Source organism: Odontesthes bonariensis, chromosome 9, assembly GCF_027942865.1.
Source record: "Odontesthes bonariensis isolate fOdoBon6 chromosome 9, fOdoBon6.hap1, whole genome shotgun sequence".
In the NCBI taxonomy this organism is placed as follows: Eukaryota; Metazoa; Chordata; class Actinopteri; order Atheriniformes; family Atherinopsidae; genus Odontesthes; species Odontesthes bonariensis.
The window spans coordinates 31,638,764-31,658,156 of NC_134514.1; positions in this window are offsets into that span (position 1 = coordinate 31,638,764).

Consider the following 19,393-nt stretch of genomic DNA (forward strand, 5'->3'; position numbering starts at 1 on the left):
TGCATCAGACAAATCAGATCTGCCTGATTATTTCAAATATTTTTTTGAATAACATTACACTAAACAACTGGTAGTGAACAATATGGTTATAACATGTTAGATGTAGAACACACATTTCAGGGTTTTTTTCTGTCAAAAAAAAGTACCAGAAGTTAATATCTTCTCAGTGGAGCCAATTACAGTTAAAAAAGATATTCATATATGTATAGATTTAAAAACAAACACACGGTAAACCCTCTTCATTTTCAGTAGACATGAAGTGAACATAAGAACAACTGCAGAAGATGGCATGTTTATGCCCGCCCAAAACCATAAGTGTTTCCTAGTGCAAAATCAAATTTCTCTTTGAACACCTGATATGATTTGTGTAGTGGCAATTTGATACAGTTGATACATGTGTTTGCCATTGGAAATGGTGAAGAGAAGTCATCATCATCTTTGTCGATGAACTGGACAGAAGGAGTTGGAGAGAAGCCAATAGGTGGCACCACAGATGCTCCTGTTGCAAAGGCCAATATCTTCTGGAGTTTGGCAGGCCCTTCCTCTTCTTAGAAAAGAAACACAAAAAAAACATTAGGTCACATGTATAATCTTTGAATTTCACCCATTGGAGGAGGAATAAAGTTTTTTTTACTATTCTATTCTATTCTATGTACACATTCTACAACAGGTTCAGTTCAGGAACACGCTCACCATCCTCCCATCCTTCAAGAATTAATGGACAATGTTAAATTTCTTATTCTGTGTAATTTACCTTCGGCATCTTGAAGATAGTCTCTCCAAAATGTAACAACAATCTCTTCAGCAGCTCTGTTGTTGCTCCCATCTGGAGACAAACTAATCCTGAAGAGATCATCCAGCTTGTCTGCATTAAGTTTACATGGTTCATAGCAGATCAGGGGCCAAAAGCTGTCCGGATGTCTCTGGATTTTCTCCAAAACCCCAAGGGTTTTAAGTCCCTCACAAAATCTGTGAAAAGGGAAGATGATAAATTGGACGACTTCATGAGTTGTCCAAAAAAGTTGTACTTTTCAATTGACTATAAAAGACATTCAATGTGCTTTTTATATTTGTTACGTTTATTGATGTGAACAAATGGTAAATGGCTTCTACCTAAAAAGTCCTAGCTTTATTACGATTACATGTCTTTCAGTTATCACAGTACCTGTGAAATGGACCTTGAATCCTGTGGATCACCTGGAACATGACAATGTCATGCACCAGCAGGTCCCGGTCTGCAATTGACTGCATTGGTCTTAGACATCCTGCATTGGCCAAGTAGTCAATCAGAGGTGCCTTTGCTTTCTCAAGGTCTTCCAGGGTTGTGCTTTCAGATACCTAGCATCATGAGGAGTAGCAGAATCAATTGTCATTAAGATTACTTATCACTCACAGAATTTGGGAGAAGACAAATTTGAAGTTCCTAAAATTACCTGATGTCATTAAAGACTTTAAGCAGTTAAAACAAGATCCAAACATAATCCTGCAATACGGTGAGCAGGATATTTCAATTTAAACACCCACCGTTAATGTAATAAACAGGTAGATTTAGAAAAGCTGAAGCTTTTAAAAAGCCAGAACAAGACAGACTGCAGTTTGAAAATGCACACGGGGATAAAGACTTTCATTCATGTCAGACATGTCTTGTGGTCTGATGAAAGTACATGAATCATTGGGCCATAATGACCATCATAAGATTTGGAAGAAAAACTGTGACGCTAGTACCATCCTAACTGTGCAGTATGGAGATGGCAGCATCATGTTGTAGGGCTGTTTTGCTGCCAGAGGTACTTGTGCACTTTATAAAATAGGTGGAATCATGAGGAAAGAACATGTAAAGACATCGGCCAGAAAGTTAAAGGTTTTGGTGTAAATTTGTCTTCCAAATGGCCAATGAACCTAAGCAAACAGCCAGAGTTATTACAAAGTCACTCAAGAAAAACAAATTCATTGTTTTGGTAAGGCCACTTCAAAACCTTGATCTCAATCCTATGGAAAAGATTAAGAAAGATCTGAAAAGGGGAGTGTGGATGAGGCACCCAGCAAATCTGACTGAGTTCCATCAATTCTGTCAGGAAGTGGGTCAGAATTCCAGCAAACAGTTTAAAAGACAATTATTCGTGATGCTGACCACATTTAAACTTCAAAATTCGAAAAAAGTTCTAAATATATATATAAAAAAAATATTTTCAAAAAGTGATTTGGAATTTAGTAAAAATAAATAGTTTTGGTAATTCTAAGTGAAGTGAAAAAGAGAAGTTGGGTCAGTCTTTTTATTTGGTGTATGTAAACATCAGGTTTCAACTGTATTTGTATCACACTAAGATCTTCTATAGTCCTTTTATGGGGATGTACATTGCATATAAGTATTTAATTACTTTTTATCTAAAAATATTAATAAATTATAAATAGGACTGTAGCAGGGTCTTCTTTTGGAGGAAACATCCACTGTCTGGTTGGTACAGATAAAAGCAATAATTATGTCCTGGCCCCTAAGACCAATTAAAAAAATGATATAATTTGTCAAGTTTTAATTCCAATTTATTTTTAAGTCAGTGAAAATTTAAAAATAACTCACCTTTTTGACTTTTTCGAGAAGCTCTGTATCAGCTATGTCTTCTAAAACTGGATTGGTAGAACCATAAGCCAGAAGAGAAAACAGTGTTGGGGAGAGAAAGTTTGGTGGTGGACCACCATGAACCAAGCTTACAGCTATGGCCCTACCAACTTCATAGTACCCATCATCTCTTAAGGCTGCAAAACAAACAAAGAAAAGAAACTATTTTAAAACAACAAAATAACTATAAGTAAATGTAATTATTCTGATATTTAAACTGGAGAGTCACTACCAGAACTGTTAAGAGCCAGGGTTTTGCTGTTTTCTTTGCCCTCAAACATAGGGGAAGAAGCAATAGTCTCCATCAGCAGCCTCAAAAACTCCCTTCGTGGGCCACCTAAATCAACTCCTTCTTCATGTCTTCCCATGTCATCAGAGAATTTAACACAGATCATATATGTTGGGTTGTAGGATCCTCTTCGGAATCCCCGCATGGCTCCTTCCCAGACAGCAGAGCGATTTATGTTGAATTTTGACTGCTGCGTGGTATTAATTTTGCTTGAAAGATCTTGGAGTATTTCTTGAACTGGAACATTTTGGACACTAAAGACAACGTTAAAATACACTAATGAAAACATGCTGATCTTTATAAGTAACAACTTAAGTCATGTAAACATATCAGTTCTAACTTTGACTTTTACATTGTGCTATGTCTTTTCCTGATCAAAACCATAGTGTTGCTTTGATTCATTCATGGATGTTTGAGAAATCCTTGAATCTCCCGTGGCAGCCATTCTGGGGTGCCTAAATGTTTGCTAACACAAAGTGGAATATTTAACCAAATGTCCTTCTTGGAGCTTTAGTCCAGTCCCAGCTGACCCTGTACACCATCCCCACTCAGCTATTCAGACTGGCGCTACAGCAATTAGCAAACACCTGTTGGAACTGTGCATCTCCTGAGTGAGAGCTACAAGAGCTAATTCTCAGTGCAACGCTCCTAAGAATGTTTGTAAATGGCATAATGGATAATCATCGTAGTGATGAGGTGTTGAAGGAAGAGAGTCGGAAAGGGTAGGTGGTTCTTAAAGAGACAGAGCCCAATTTCAAGGTGTTGGATGCAGCCATGATACAGAGACAAATTTCTTCTAAGTCATAACCACTAAAGGTAACATACTTATTTGATTGTGCTATAAAATGGTACAATGTGCCTGGAGAATACATAATGCTCCCCTTTAAGATATGGCAATAAAAACAGTCATTTTACACTACACCAAACTCTATTTTAATTATTTATCTTGAAAGTTTTTTGTAATCTACGTCTGAGTACTCACTGTTGACTCTCCATACTGGCCATTATTGCCAAGTTCAATTCCTCATCATCTGTGGATTCGTCAGAGATAGATGCCACAAGAGTTAAATACGATGAATAGTCATCATCATAGACTTTTGTGGTCGGATTTCGAGCCCTTTGTCCAAGGTTACTTCCATCATGATCGCTGCAGCCAGGTGTGTTATCAGTTATAACGCCTCCAAGGACAGAAATGATGGCGACATCCTCTTCATCATTGCTGCATGCTCCCAGCTTGCCATCTTCCTCATGACTTGGCACTGGAACAGCTCTTGTGACATTATGGGTGTCCGCACTTATCCCGGTTTCCGGCAAATTCACCTCAATACAGTCATCTTTGCCAGTGGTGGTGCAGATGTTCAAAGGTTCACTTTCTTCATCAGACTCCGACTAAGGAGGAGAAACAAAATAATTTATCTTTTGATGATTTCTGCTCTTAGCAATATGAAACGTTCAATGAAAAACTAAACCAACAAACCAGAAGAGTTTTTGATGGCCTCACATACAAGGCTTTGGTTTTGAAAACCTTGTGTATCAGCATCCCATTAAGTTCTTGACCCTCCTGGAGATTGGGTGCAACAAGCTTACTGCCACAACCCATGAGAAACTCAAGGCTGCAAAGATGTGAAAATGCTAAACAAAAAAATTCCCAAGTCACATTTCTGCAAATAGTTGATCACAATGCAGACATGCAGACATGTCATTCAATTTACAACGGAAATATGTAAAAAAAATTATACAAGTGAAGAAAAGCCTACTTTTGCTAATGATCAGACATTTCTGCTTTTACTTTATATGTAAATAACAGAAGACATATATAAATTGTGTCAAAGTGAAAATAGAAAATAGGCCTTTACCTGACATCTTCTGGAATGCGTTCGCCAAAACCAGCCCTGATCCGTTCCACAACCGTTTTGTAGTCCCAGGCTTTTTGTAATTCAAAAGCACTAAGGATATGTCCGTGCTTGTGTAATCTCAATTTTGACCCTTGTTTGACCACCAGTCCCCAAGATGGATTTGGAAGTAGCACAACATCCTTGTTGAAATGGTCAAAATACTGATTTCTGGTTCTGAAATTACATTTAAAAATCAAATAGCAACATGACATGGCAAAAATGTTCCTAATTTTGAAAAAAGAACACTATTTTCTGGCTTTGAATTCATGTTTTTGCTGTAGATTTACAAGTTATTTTTCCAAAATGATCTAACAAACCAAGTCATAAAATTACTGGCTTTCAATTCATCTAACATTTTATGTCTTGACCGATGAATTACTGGGGTCCGTGTACCTTTTGTTCAATTGTTCTTCAATTGATTTTCAAACCTTTAAAAAATTAATACATCAATTTATGATGTGTTTTTCACTTTATTCTCACATCAAAAATCTCACGATAACAAACCCCCCCCGACCTCATTTGATTTTGATATTGTGTGACATCTTATGCGTTATTCTGTTCCCCTATAAAGATCTGCCCCCCTTGTGTTGGAAATGCGCACTGCAACCAGAGAGACAGTCCGACAGTCTTCAGTTTGGATAGCCGAAAATTTTCAAATGAATAAAATACTGCGTTCCCCCAATGTAACTTTGGCAAACAAAGACAAATGTCTTCAAATTCGTATTACTGGTATGTGAGGATTGAACGACCCACAGCGTTATGATTGTTTAATTCCTATGGGATAACATGGTGTGAGCGTCAGGCTGAAATAGTCTATTCCAACTTTGATGTATCTTTTTTTTCTCCTTAGAACATCATTTACCAGAATAGTAAGCCTACACTCATATTTTCAGGAAGCATATTTTCGCGGCCAACAAAGTGAGTTTCCATTCTTTTATATCAGTAATAACAAATATATAAATAAACACAATGTGCTGGAAAGCAGTGGCTGACTGATATCATTCAAATTAAAAGGAGCATGACATAAATTGGAAAATACTTTGATTCGCTCAAAAATTAAAAAACAAAGTTAAACAAACAGAATTTCACAAAAGATGTCACAAAACAAATCTCCAAATCAAACGAGGGGCATTTTATAACCGTCTTATTGATGACGTGAGGATGAAATGAAAAATAGAAGAAAAAAAAAAAACAACCCATCAATATATTGTATTTTTTTTAAAAATATTCGTAGGTTATTTTTCTCACGTGAAAATAAATAATGAAATAAGTCGTTTTTTTCATTTTTAATTTTCAATCACAGAACAATGGATCGAACTATACACAGCACATTTGTTAAGCCAGCCCATGATATTATCAAAATGTCTAAAATTACCTTTTTTTTCTTGGTGCTGTTGATGTCCATGTACCGAAGCACTGTTGGGCTTGATAGCGAGGGGCAACTGGTAAAGGCATGCTACGCTGGCGGGACGGAAAAAGCGATGCTAAGCGGCTATCCACAGAGTCCGGAGCTGGAGTTGAAGTTATCGGTTGCTGCCCAAGCGTTGTAGCATTTGACAGGGTCCTGATCGTCTCGGTTGAAGCTAAAATATTGTTAAGTAATGCCACTGCTTGCGTGAGGTGTTCAGTGGGTAGCTGAGCAGACATCGATAATTTGACATGGGAAACTAGATTGCACAAAAAACGCTCGATACTAACAAAAAAACCCAAAACGGTTTAATGTTCCGGTTTAATGACATTCCTTCCTGTTTTACTGAGATGTCTTCCTTCTCAACTGAAATCCGCAAATATTTGACCATTGTATATGAGAGGTTTGACATATGTGTATGAGAGGTTTGACATATGTGTATGAGAGGTTTGACATATGTGTATGAGAGGTTTGACATATGTATATGAGAGGTTTGACATATGTGTATGAGAGGTTTGACATATGTGTATGAGAGGTTTGACATATGTATATGAGAGGTTTGACATATGTGTATGAGAGGTTTGACATATGTGTATGAGAGGTTTGACATATGTATATGAGAGGTTTGACATATGTGTATGAGAGGTTTGACATATGTATATGAGAGGTTTGACATGTGTGTATGAGAGGTTTGACATGTGTGTATGAGAGGTTTGACATGTGTGTATGAGAGGTTTGACATATGTATATGAGAGGTTTGACATATGTATATGAGAGGTTTGACATATGTGTATGAGAGGTTTGACATATGTATATGAGAGGTTTGACATGTGAATGAGAGGTTTGACATATGTGTATGAGAGGTTTGACATATGTATATGAGAGGTTTGACATATGTGTATGAGAGGTTTGACATATGTGTATGAGAGGTTTGACATATGTGTATGAGAGGTTTGACATATGTGTATGAGAGGTTTGACATATGTATATGAGAGGTTTGACATATGTATATGAGAGGTTTGACATATGTGTATGAGAGGTTTGACATATGTATATGAGAGGTTTGACATATGTGTATGAGAGGTTTGACATGTGTATATGAGAGGTTTGACATATGTGTATGAGAGGTTTGACATATGTGTATGACAGGTTTGACATATGTATATGAGAGGTTTGACATATGTGTATGAGAGGTTTGACATATGTGTATGAGAGGTTTGACATATGTGTATGAGAGGTTTGACATATGTATATGAGAGGTTTGACATATGTGTATGAGAGGTTTGACATATGTGTATAAGAGGTTTGACATATGTGTATGAGAGGTTTGACATATGTATATGAGAGGTTTGACATATGTATATGAGAGGTTTGACATATAGATATGAGAGGTTTGACATATGTGTATGAGAGGTTTGACATATGTATATGAGAGGTTTGACATATGTATATGAGAGGTTTGACATATGTGTATGAGAGGTTTGACATATGTATATGAGAGGTTTGACATGTGTGTATGAGAGGTTTGACATGTGTGTATGAGAGGTTTGACATATGTGTATGAGAGGTTTGACATATGTGTATGAGAGGTTTGACATATGTATATGAGAGGTTTGACATATGTGTATGAGAGGTTTGACATATGTATATGAGAGGTTTGACATGTGAATGAGAGGTTTGACATATGTGTATGAGAGGTTTGACATATGTATATGAGAGGTTTGACATATGTGTATGAGAGGTTTGACATATGTGTATGAGAGGTTTGACATATGTGTATGAGAGGTTTGACATATGTGTATGAGAGGTTTGACATATGTATATGAGAGGTTTGACATATGTATATGAGAGGTTTGACATATGTGTATGAGAGGTTTGACATATGTGTATGAGAGGTTTGACATATGTGTATGAGAGGTTTGACATATGTATATGAGAGGTTTGACATATGTGTATGAGAGGTTTGACATATGTGTATGAGAGGTTTGACATATGTGTATGAGAGGTTTGACATATGTGTATGAGAGGTTTGACATATGTATATGAGAGGTTTGACATATGTATATGAGAGGTTTGACATATGTATATGAGAGGTTTGACGTATGTGTATGAGAGGTTTGACATATGTGTATGAGAGGTTTGACATATGTGTATGAGAGGTTTGACATATGTGTATGAGAGGTTTGACATATGTGTATGAGAGGTTTGACATATGTATATGAGAGGTTTGACATATGTGTATGAGAGGTTTGACATATGTATATGAGAGGTTTGACATATGTGTATGAGAGGTTTGACATATGTATATGAGAGGTTTGACATATGTGTATGAGAGGTTTGACATATGTGTATGAGAGGTTTGACATATGTGTATGAGAGGTTTGACATATGTGTATGAGAGGTTTGACATATAGGTTTGACATATGTATATGAGAGGTTTGACATATAGATATGAGAGGTTTGACATATGTGTATGAGAGGTTTGACATATGTATATGAGAGGTTTGACATATGTATATGAGAGGTTTGACATATGTGTATGAGAGGTTTGACATATGTGTATGAGAGGTTTGACATATGTGTATGAGAGGTTTGACATATGTATATGAGAGGTTTGACATATGTGTATGACAGGTTTGACATGTGAATATGAGAGGTTTGACATATGTATATGAGAGGTTTTTACTAGTATATATGAAAGGTAAAGCTTTTCACTAGTATATATGTAAGCTTTTCAGTAGTGTGTATGAGAGCTTTTGAGTAGGTTATATAAGAGGTAAATGTTTTCACTAGTTTATGTGAGAGCTTTTCACTAGTGTTTGTGCAAGGTTTTGAGTATAGTATGTGGAAGAGTTTAATTTCATATGTGTATATGGAAGTTAATTCTGATTCATGTCCCTGGTGGCACCTCATAGCTCCCGGCTGTTTTTAACCAATCAAGTTAGGGTGGAGGAATCCTACCTGTCAATCACAGCTTGTGCACACGCTGCTGAGCGTGAGTCTGCCCCAGCTTGTGTGCGCTCACACTGGTGTGAACTCACGTGCACAACCTCGTCCACAGAGGGGGAGGGGTTTGGGGGGCGATTCGGAGCTTGTTAGAGGTTGGGGGAGGAACCTGAAAGTTGTATCAGTTCGAATTTTCTGATTTTAGACTCGGAATTTTGAAAACCTGCCGACAGCAGCTTTAAGCTATTGTATTAGAACTAAAATATGATTTTTTACATTTTCCCTCTATTGTCATGATCAAAAAGAACAAAGAACCTGAGCGGAAGAATCACACACACACAAACACTTGTTTTTCTGTCTACATAGTGATTCTCCATTCACACAAAACCATCAAACCTGAATGCCTACAATTACAGTCTAACCCTACAACATTTTATAAGGTGTTGTAGGTGATTTTGAACAGGTGAGTTTTGAGCTGGCTTTTGAATGAGGGGAGTGTATCGGAGTTCCGGATGGCGGCGGGCAGGGAGTTCCAAAGGGTAGGGGCAGCAATGGAGAAGGCTCTGTCCCCAAGGGTGCGGTACTTGGTCTTGGTGATGGGAATGAGGAGGTTTGCATCAGAGGAGCGGAGAAGTTGATTCGCAGTTTTACTGGAAGCGAGTGAAGTTGATGAAGGATGGGAGTGATGTGTTCTCTGGAGGGGGAGTGAGTTTGTATGGCAAACTCAGAACCCTGAGTTTTCTTTGAACAGAACCCTGAGACTATCACAGAGCAGGTGCATTTATACCGAGACTTGATTACACACAGGTGGATTCTATTTATCATCATCAGTCATTTGGGACAACATTGGATCATTCAGAGATCCTCACTGAACTTCTGGAGCGAGTTTGCTGCACTGAAAGTAAAGGGGCCGAATAATATTGCACGCCCCACTTTTCAGTTTTTCATTTGTTAAAAAGTTTGACATCCAATAAATTTCATTCCACTTCACGATTGTGTCCCACTTGTTGTTGATTCTTCACAAAAAAAAAAAATGTATATCTTTATGTTTGAAGCCTGAAATGTGGCAAAAGCTTGAAAAGTTCAAGGGGGGCGAATAAACACTGCTCTATATATATTCCCATTCTCTGTCTGAATACACTGCATGGTCAAGGGTGAAACACAGAACCTGCAGGGTCCACCTGTCATCAACCAGTACTATCAAAGCAGGTAATTGCAAAAGAGTGAAAAACGGAAAACAGACTAAACACTACCATTTCCTTAGACAATTAAAACCATGCACTGAATTTAGACAGGTTAATATAATTGGTGTACTGCCACTAATTGGTAGAAGTATCTGCTTCATTTCCAATGGAATGGAAAAGAAATGATAGTAAGTAGTAATTTGTACATTCACATTCTAATTGGGTTTTTTTGTGAGTAGTAAATAAGCAAGTAGTAAATAAGGTAATCACCAAGATCAAATAAACAGAAAACAATAATGAAATCAATGGAAATAATCAACATCATAAACTAAATCCGAAATCATATAAATAAACCCTCCCTCCCACCCACCCACCCCCCCCTACCTCAGGGACCAGGTCGAAATACACAATATAGCTTCAGTGACCTTCAGTCTAACACATTCTTAAGTTTCATAGAAAGAGAATTCCACATTTCGATAGTAGTCTCCTGTGCTCCATGTACACGGGCTGTAGATAGTATACAATGTCCATATACATTAGAAGGCATGCCCGAAGTGAAAGACAATGCGGTGGCTTCCACCTTGTGGCAACCAGTTTTTTGGCTGCCATGAACCCAGCCAGCAGGGCACGGCTATTAGACAGCGACAACCCCAGGACAGATCATTGAGAATGAATATGATAGGTGACAGTGGTACCACAATCCGAAATAACTTAGAGAGACTGGAGGCAACCATCCCCCAGAACACTGACACTGGGGGGAATCCCAGATCATGTGAAAGAAGGTGCCAACAGCATTCAAAGAGCACAGTTTACAGTGGGGATCAGAAATTAGCTTCATGGAGCAAAGCTTCTTTGGTGTCATATATGTTCTGTGAACAAAATTGAGAGCGGGGAACCCACTCATCTTCTCTATAGCCCTCCAGACAGCAATCATCTGACAGACTACTGGGCCGTACGTTTCTCTGCGTTGTGCTAAAGGCACGTTAGAATACAGGAAGTCTTGAAGAGAGTATGGATGTACAAAACTCTCTTCTACAGCCCGCCAAGACACTGCGGCACTAGGCTCAAACCAGGTTATTAAAGGTCTAAGAGTAAAGGCCCAATAATAAAACTTAAAGTCCGGCAAAGATAGCCCACCTGTCAGTCTATCTCGTTGCATCGTGGTGAGCCTTATACGAGGGCGTTTGCCTTGCCAGACAAATTTAGTCACTGCAGTTTGTATCTTGCTCCAGTACTGGGCTGGAGGCAGGAGAGGAAGCATCAAGCTTATAAAGTTAACTCTGGGGAGAATATTCATTTTAATAATGGCGACTCGGCTACGCAAAGAATTGGGAAGTGAGGCCCATCTGTTTAGGTCTGTAGTTATTGTATTAAGGGTATTTTCAAAATTATGCTTCGCAGTAGTGCTGGTTGATGAAAAGATATCAACGCCCAGGTACGTAAAATGTTTGACCACTGGAATATTCGGGAAGGATGGGTGCACTGGCCATCGCGTTGTTCAGGGGCAACAGGGCGGATTTCTGCCAATTTATTCGAAAACCAGATAACTCACCAAATCTGTCAAAAATAACAAGTATTCGAGGAATAGATTGCGTCGCATCATCAACATACAGTAATAGATCATCAGCATACAATGAAATGTGATGACGTGTGCAGTTGATCGAAATCGGAGACAAAATAGGCAATTGTCGAATCGTCTGGGCAAGCGGTTCGAGGGAGAGTGCAAATAGCAGTGGGCTTAAGGGGCAGCCCTGTCTGGACCCCCTTGCAACATCAAAGAGATTAGAGCAGGTCTTCCCTGTGAGCACCATAGAAGTAGGATTCGAATATAGCACCTTGATCATGTTGATAAAAGGAAAGCCAAAGCCCATAGCTTCCAGTACATTACATTACATTACGGTCATTTTGCAGACGCTTTTATTCAAAGCGACTTACAATAAGTGTGTTCAACATCGGTAGGCAAAAGAACTTCAGGTCACAAGAAATCATAAGTGCATTTCCTTCCAAAACCAAACAGCTAAGAGCATAACTAGTGCTAGAGTAAGTGCGATAAGTTAGGTACCTAGACAAATGGGGAAGACAATTTAGAAAACAAAGACAATTTAGGAAACAAATAAGTACGTAAGGTACCAGTACCAGTACCGACCACAAGAACATTCCAGCCTGTCGAAAGCCTTCATTGCGTCTAGCGATAGAACCGCCGCAGGAGAGTCAAGATTGCGCGTACCATCTAGGATATGTAGAAGCCTTCTTACATTGTCCGAAGCTAATTTGGTTCTTACGAAACCTGTCTGGTCACAGTGTACCAACTTCAACATATAGCCCTGAAGGCGATGGGCCAACACTTTCGCATAAATCTTAATGTCTGCATTCAGCAGTGAAAGGGGTCGATAGCTAGCACATTCCGCTGGGTCCTTGCCCTTTTTCAAAAGCAAGGAGATCAGTGCAATGTTCACATCTTGTAGAAATTAGCCATCCTGTATTGAACACTGGATCATATCATAAAGTAAGGGACCAAACAGAGGCCAAAAAGCAAGGTAAAACTCCGGTGGAATTCCATCCAGACCCGGCGATTTGCCCTTACGCATATCCTTTAAAGCCTGCTTGATCTCCTCCAATGCAATAGGTGCGTCCTACGTTTCAGATTCATTTTCCGAGAGCTGCTCTAAACCAATGTTATTTAGGTAGCTATCATATGTAGGCTTATCCTTGACGGTTTCAGAGCTATACAATTCTTTATAAAACAATCTAAAGGTGGAGTTTACACCCAAAGGATCGGTCAGAACAACCCCCTCCTTTGACTTAATACTAAATATATCCGAGAAGTGTTCGCTAGTGCAAAGTCTCAGGCCCAACAAGTGACTGGGCCTTGCAGCATGGAAATAATGTTTCTGCCTGGTTCTATGAATAAGAAATTCAGAACTCCGTTTAAGAATAGAGTTGATTTCTTTTTTAACCAGCTCCTTTTGAAGGGAGACTGCCTTGGTATAGGTATGCTGGCATCTAGCGCAGCATATTGTGACTCCAGAGTCTGGAGTCTAGCAAAGAGGCAAAGAGAGTAGAGTTGCTTCTCACATAGCCCTTCACCGCGTTCTACAGAGTCCTAGGATCAGCAACCGAACCCTTATTAAACTTCAGAAAACCAATCTCAAACTGTAATTTGTAAGCTTCATTGTTAAGTAGCGAAGTATTAAATCGCTAGCCTGATTAACATAGACTTTCAAATCTCTTCGAGATTCTGGTCTGACCAAGACCATAACGAATACGATTCGAAATGGCCTGGTCAACCCGCCTCCCTCGGGTTGCTACTGGTTGTGGCCAGAAAAGGCTGTGCCTAAGCTTAAGCCAATCACACCACTCTTTCCTCTGACGTATGATTTAGCTACCAGCGGGGCTAACTGGTAGATTAAACTCTTACCAAAGCCAGTAGGGAGCAAGGCGAAAACGTCTTTCCTGTCAAGAAATGATTCAAGGGCTGTTCTTTGCTCGATTTTTAACGAGAATCTCCCGTCGAACACTTTCATTACAGCATCTACAGCAGTGTCAAAAGCTTGACGCTGCTCCATGTTGATATTGAATGAAGCGCTTCCGTGTACAATCCATGGGTTGAGTGGCAGTTCAACCACGTCACTACCTTGAACACGCCTCTACCCTGGGCCGTTGGCGCTGCTCAAAGTTGATTGCTTCCCGACAAAGTGGGTGGAGTTCCCATTTTTTCGGGAACTCGAATCCACCTGAATGAGCAGTTTGCCTGAGTAAGTGTAGCAGAGCCGAAGGTGTTGCGTCACTGCGAGGGCGGAGCCTGGGTATTAAATCGCCACCTCGGAGCTTTAGATGGAGCAGGCTTAATTGAGGCAGTGCAATAAACAGGCTTGTGGTCGGACCAGGTGACCGGAATGTGAACTGTTAGTGACATTTTGAAACAAATCTTTGGAAGCAAATAGAAAGTCTATTCTTGAAAACGATCTGTGCCTGGCCGAAAAACAAGAGTAATCCTTTATGGAGAGGTTCAATAAACGCCAGAGATCAATCATCCCCTTTTGGTTAGCCCATTGCCTCAACACCCCAGACGCGAGCCGCTGGTCTCCGTCCCACCCGACCTATCAATATTGTCCCACACTGCGTTAAAATCTGCTCCCAGAAGTATACTGTCTGTTAGATCAAGAAGAGTTTCAGTGAGGATCTTATAAAAATCTGAGTCATGTGTAATTGGTGCATAAGCAGAAACCAATGCTAGACTCCTTCCATCCAGATTTTGGCCAACGCAATCCGCCCCTCCTTATCGGACCACGATCCAATTAAATCAAATTTCAAACTGCGTTTGAAAACCACCATCACGGCCGCCAGTCTTTGTAGAGGCTGAAGAAGAAGCAATTGAATGATAAAACGCATTTGCAAAGCGACGGACGTCTTTACTCAGGAGGTGCGACTCCTGTACCATAGCAAAATCAACCTTTTTTTTGCAAAATAATTGTAAAATAGTGGCCCTTTGTCACACCCAGAGAATTGCAGGATACAGGAGCAGGTGATGTTAATCCAAAGCTTTTATTTAGGAGGAACAAGGTTGTCCAAACTCTCCAAGAGAGAACAAAAAGGACTATATACAAGTTATCAATAATAATATATACTTCTCCCAAAATGAGAGAAGTATATCTATGAAAAATTATAAAAAAAATAATAATCACTCCACTGAGGAGGAAAAACAAAGGCTTTGAAACTTTGTACTTTAAACCAATAATCACTCCTGCTACAGAGGAAAACAAAAACCCTCTCCTGTAAAAATAGGAGGCACTACGGTATGAAACTTTACTTAGAAACAAAAAGTCACTTCACTCGGAGGAAAAAGTAATAACGCTATTAAACTTAAACTGCACTTTTACAAGGCTATGGTTACAAAAGTTATCCAAAAACAAAAACTCTCTTAGCGAGATCAGATCTGTGGCATGGAACATGGACTTGGTTTCGTAAGAAGGCAAGAGTGAAGTACGTTGGCTACAACAAACACGACACACTGGCACAAGACAAGGGGAGACGTCAACTCTTATACACACAGTGTTAACGGGGAACAGGTGGAATCACTCATGCGACAATCAGACTGGAACACAAGAGGAAGGGCAAGTGACCTGAAACGAGAGGGAAGTTAATCTTTCAAAATAAAACAGGAAGTGACGAGACATGACAAAAAACCCACTTTTTTGTCATGTCTCGTGACACCTCGTGACACCCTTTTGTGTGGGATATTAAGACCCCTGGCATTAATGGATACAAAATTGAGATTGGTCATGGAGAGACCGCTGAAGAGGCATGTGACATCATCTTAAAAGGGAAAAAAAGTGCCATCTGTCCCTGAAACAAAAAAAAAACAAAAAGTAAACACACATAACAAAACAATAGAAAGTAAAGTGAGGAGAAACCTTGCTTCTCATCGTTCCTGATAAGTCCGATAGTTGAAAATAACTCAACTCAAACCTCAGATGACTGCCTGAAAGAGGCAGTACCATCACCTATTAAAAAACACAAGATAACTGTATAAAACTATTATCCCTAACAAATGTCAGATAAGTATTAGAAACCATCCCTGTTATGTGCCATATATTAATTAAAAGTGCTTATGCCTAGAGCAAACTATCAATTTAGCTCAAAAGAAAAAAATAAACTATCAGATGGTCGTTCAATCTGCACACCAGCACGAAAAACATTTACACCTCACCTTTTCTGCAATCACCTAGCCAACATTATCTTACATTATATATCCAACATTATATATATATTAACAGACACACACACACATAAACTTCTATAAAGTGTTCGGTGTTGGCAGAGAAAGGCATACTACAAACAAATATAGGATACCAGTCATGTTAAAACTAAACATAAAATAAAAGGCGCGAAAGTAAATTGTTTTAATACCTGTAGCAGCGTAACATGTTGTAAAATAAAAATGATCCCCATCTAATGAGGCATAACATCCGGAATGGATATAAAAAACTATTTTTAAAAAAAAGTGGTTGCTTTACCGGTTTCATCATGCCACAGTCACAAACGCAGAGTCAATATGCGGGGCTCCCTCACGGCCAGCACACTTGAAATAACAGTCACAAACTTAGAGCCGGGGAAATAATATAGTTTCATATAGTTTCAAACCAGTGCTTGATGGGTACCAGTGCTTGATGGGTTCCAGCGCCCGATGCGTGCGCTCCAGGTCAAGGCCCTCTGGAAAATCAAGGTGAAGGATTTCCGGCAGATTTTCTTTTAGAAAAGAGATTGCGTTCTTCTTCTCACAGTGTTCCGGAAAACCATAGATGCCTAGATTAACGCGTCTGTCTCTGTCCTCATACTCGGCCAATTTGGCGTAGGCTACAGTTTCTCCATCTCCGATGCAGGTGCCGCCGGGTGGTCATGGCAATGTTTTTCATCGTCCTCTAGGTCTTCAGCGAGTTGCTGGAGTAACCCCATAATCGCCATGTTAGATGGCGCCTCAGGTCCACTCGTGCTCTCGTCGGCGCCAGCAAGAGAGGCCTGGCTAGCCGTAGCCCTCGTGTCGTACGGGTGCTGTCGGGCTGAACTAACGTTATCGGTCGTCTCTGGCATTATTTCGCTTGTTAGGGATGTTATAAAGTCAAGAATCTAAAAACTCCCATCCAACATACTGTACATCCTGTCATACACATCTGTACACATCTGCAGGTTTCTTGTATTCCATGGTAACCCATCTTTTTAACTGTTTCATACATTTACTTTGTTGCTCTTGCTTTTGTTTTCACTCTGTCTTTTAAAACTTAGAACTGGTTTCTCTTTTGTCTTCTTTACAAAATCGTGAAACCTTGGCCGTGTGTGTGTGTAACATAGATAGCCCTTGGACACGTGTACGAACTTGTGCTTTATCCAAACCATGGTGATCAGCACTACCTGCCCCCCTCCAGCTGCCTGACACAAGTACCTCCCTGCTTGAAGGGGTGCGCAGGAGCTTTGGAAGAGAAGAGAGAAGATGAAGAGGAATAAGCAAATAAAAAGCATAGTTTCTCATTTTGTTCTTTTTTCTAATTTTACAATGAATGGAAACACGTCATAGTTTTTGATTTGCACTTTACAAAGATGTAATTGTATTATCAGTGTTTGTATTTTCGCTGTTTTATAAATAACCTTTTGACATATGAGCAGGGGCATTACTATCTCATGAATTATGGGTCTTGTTTAAAAGGGTTATGCTTTACTTCCTTTCTGTTAAAGGAGAACTCCGGGGCATTTGAAGCCCAATCCCATTGCTAGAGGTTGTCAAATACTGATAGTAGGACACAGACTGGTGCAAATCGGCGCTCCCTGTGCAGCGATTGCACTGTTTGCGCAGCCTGTCATGCTAGCCAAATACGTGGTGGCCAAGGGGCAAGTGCCAAACCTTCCACGTAAAACAACAACTTGCACACTGCAGAAACGTCACACCACTTTATAAACCATCCGACAATAAAGTCACAAGCCTTACCATCAAAACCATATGCATGGTTCTTACATTACTGGCATGGGGACGTTACAAAACAACTTTATAAACAGCATGTCACTTACCTCTTGTCGGTGTGCTCGCGCATGTGAAAGCCCAAAAGAGTCAATGGACGATACGAAGCAATTATCTTCTCTAGAACAGCCATGATAAACTATTTAAAACATTACAACAATATTACTGGGCATTAAACAACATGAAGTAATGCTAACCTAGCAGTATATGGTATTGTTGTTAAATACTTGAACGCAGTTTTTCTAGAGAAGATAATTGCTTTGGACATGGGAGTATAGTCCATTGACTCTTTTGGGCTTTCACATGCGGGCGCATACAAACAACAGGTAAGTGACATGCTGTTTATAAAGTTGTTTTGTAAAATCCCCATGCCAGTAATGTAAGAACCATGCATATGGTTTTCATGGTAAGGCTTGTGACTTTATTGTCAGATGGTTTATAAAGTGGTGTGACATTTCTGCAGTGTGCAAGTTGTTGTTTTACATGGAAGGTTTAGAATTTGCCCCTTGGCCACCACGTATTTGGCTAGCATGACAGGCTGCGCAAACAGCGCAATCGCCGCACAGGGAGCGCCGATTTGCACCAGTCTGTGTCCTACTGTCAGTATTTGACAACCTCTAGCAATGGGATTGCACTTCAAATGCCCCGGAGTTCTCCTTTAACATGTAGTATTTCCCAACACAAAATCAAACGTGCAAAACACACAGCACTCACCTGAACCAGAAGGATGCAGCAATTGATTAAATTAGTTCTATTATCTTTTAATGATTTCTTATTCATGAAAAAGGGCTGTCAAAGCAAAATCTGGGAACCCAGCAATTATCATCTGATATTTTGCATCTAGGGATAACAGCCACGTCTCAACGCTTCAAGTGCAGCCAGTACATATTCAGATAATGGACATCTTGACCAAGACCTGATCAATGCAGTCATTCTATGAATTGAGATGATTTTGCTTGATTTGTTCTTCACATGTCATTTGCATGTTCACAAAGGTTGATAAAAGTGATTTCTCAATGCCTCATGGACTTTAAACACTATGAAATATTATCAGTTAGCTGCAGCAACCCTGACGTACCACATTGTTTTTTGTTCTACAGTTTCTTTTAGTATTTCACCAGATGTGACAAGGGGTGGGGTTGGAGAGTTGTATCATTTGGACAAAAATAATTTCTTTGAGGACTAATATCTACTCAACTTTGGAATCATTCTTTGTTGGAGCACACTGACCAGAAGGAGTCATATTAGCTAATGCCATCATAAAACATTTGGAAACACAGGCTTGAGCAATTCACAAGAGAAGTTGAGCAGTCTACTGACAAGTCTGGTGCTTGCACATTTCTTTGAGCCAGCACTGTGTTCTAAATTTCCTGAGATCAAGCTATATTCATCAACCTGTCTGAAGAACTTTGTTCTTCCCCTGTTGACCAAGTGGTGTTCGTCTGTAGCCTTAAAGGTTGTCAGTACATATACAGTACTTTTACATGATGTTGAGGAAAAAAAAAACTTGTATTAGTTGACTTTTTATGTACATATAATGATGT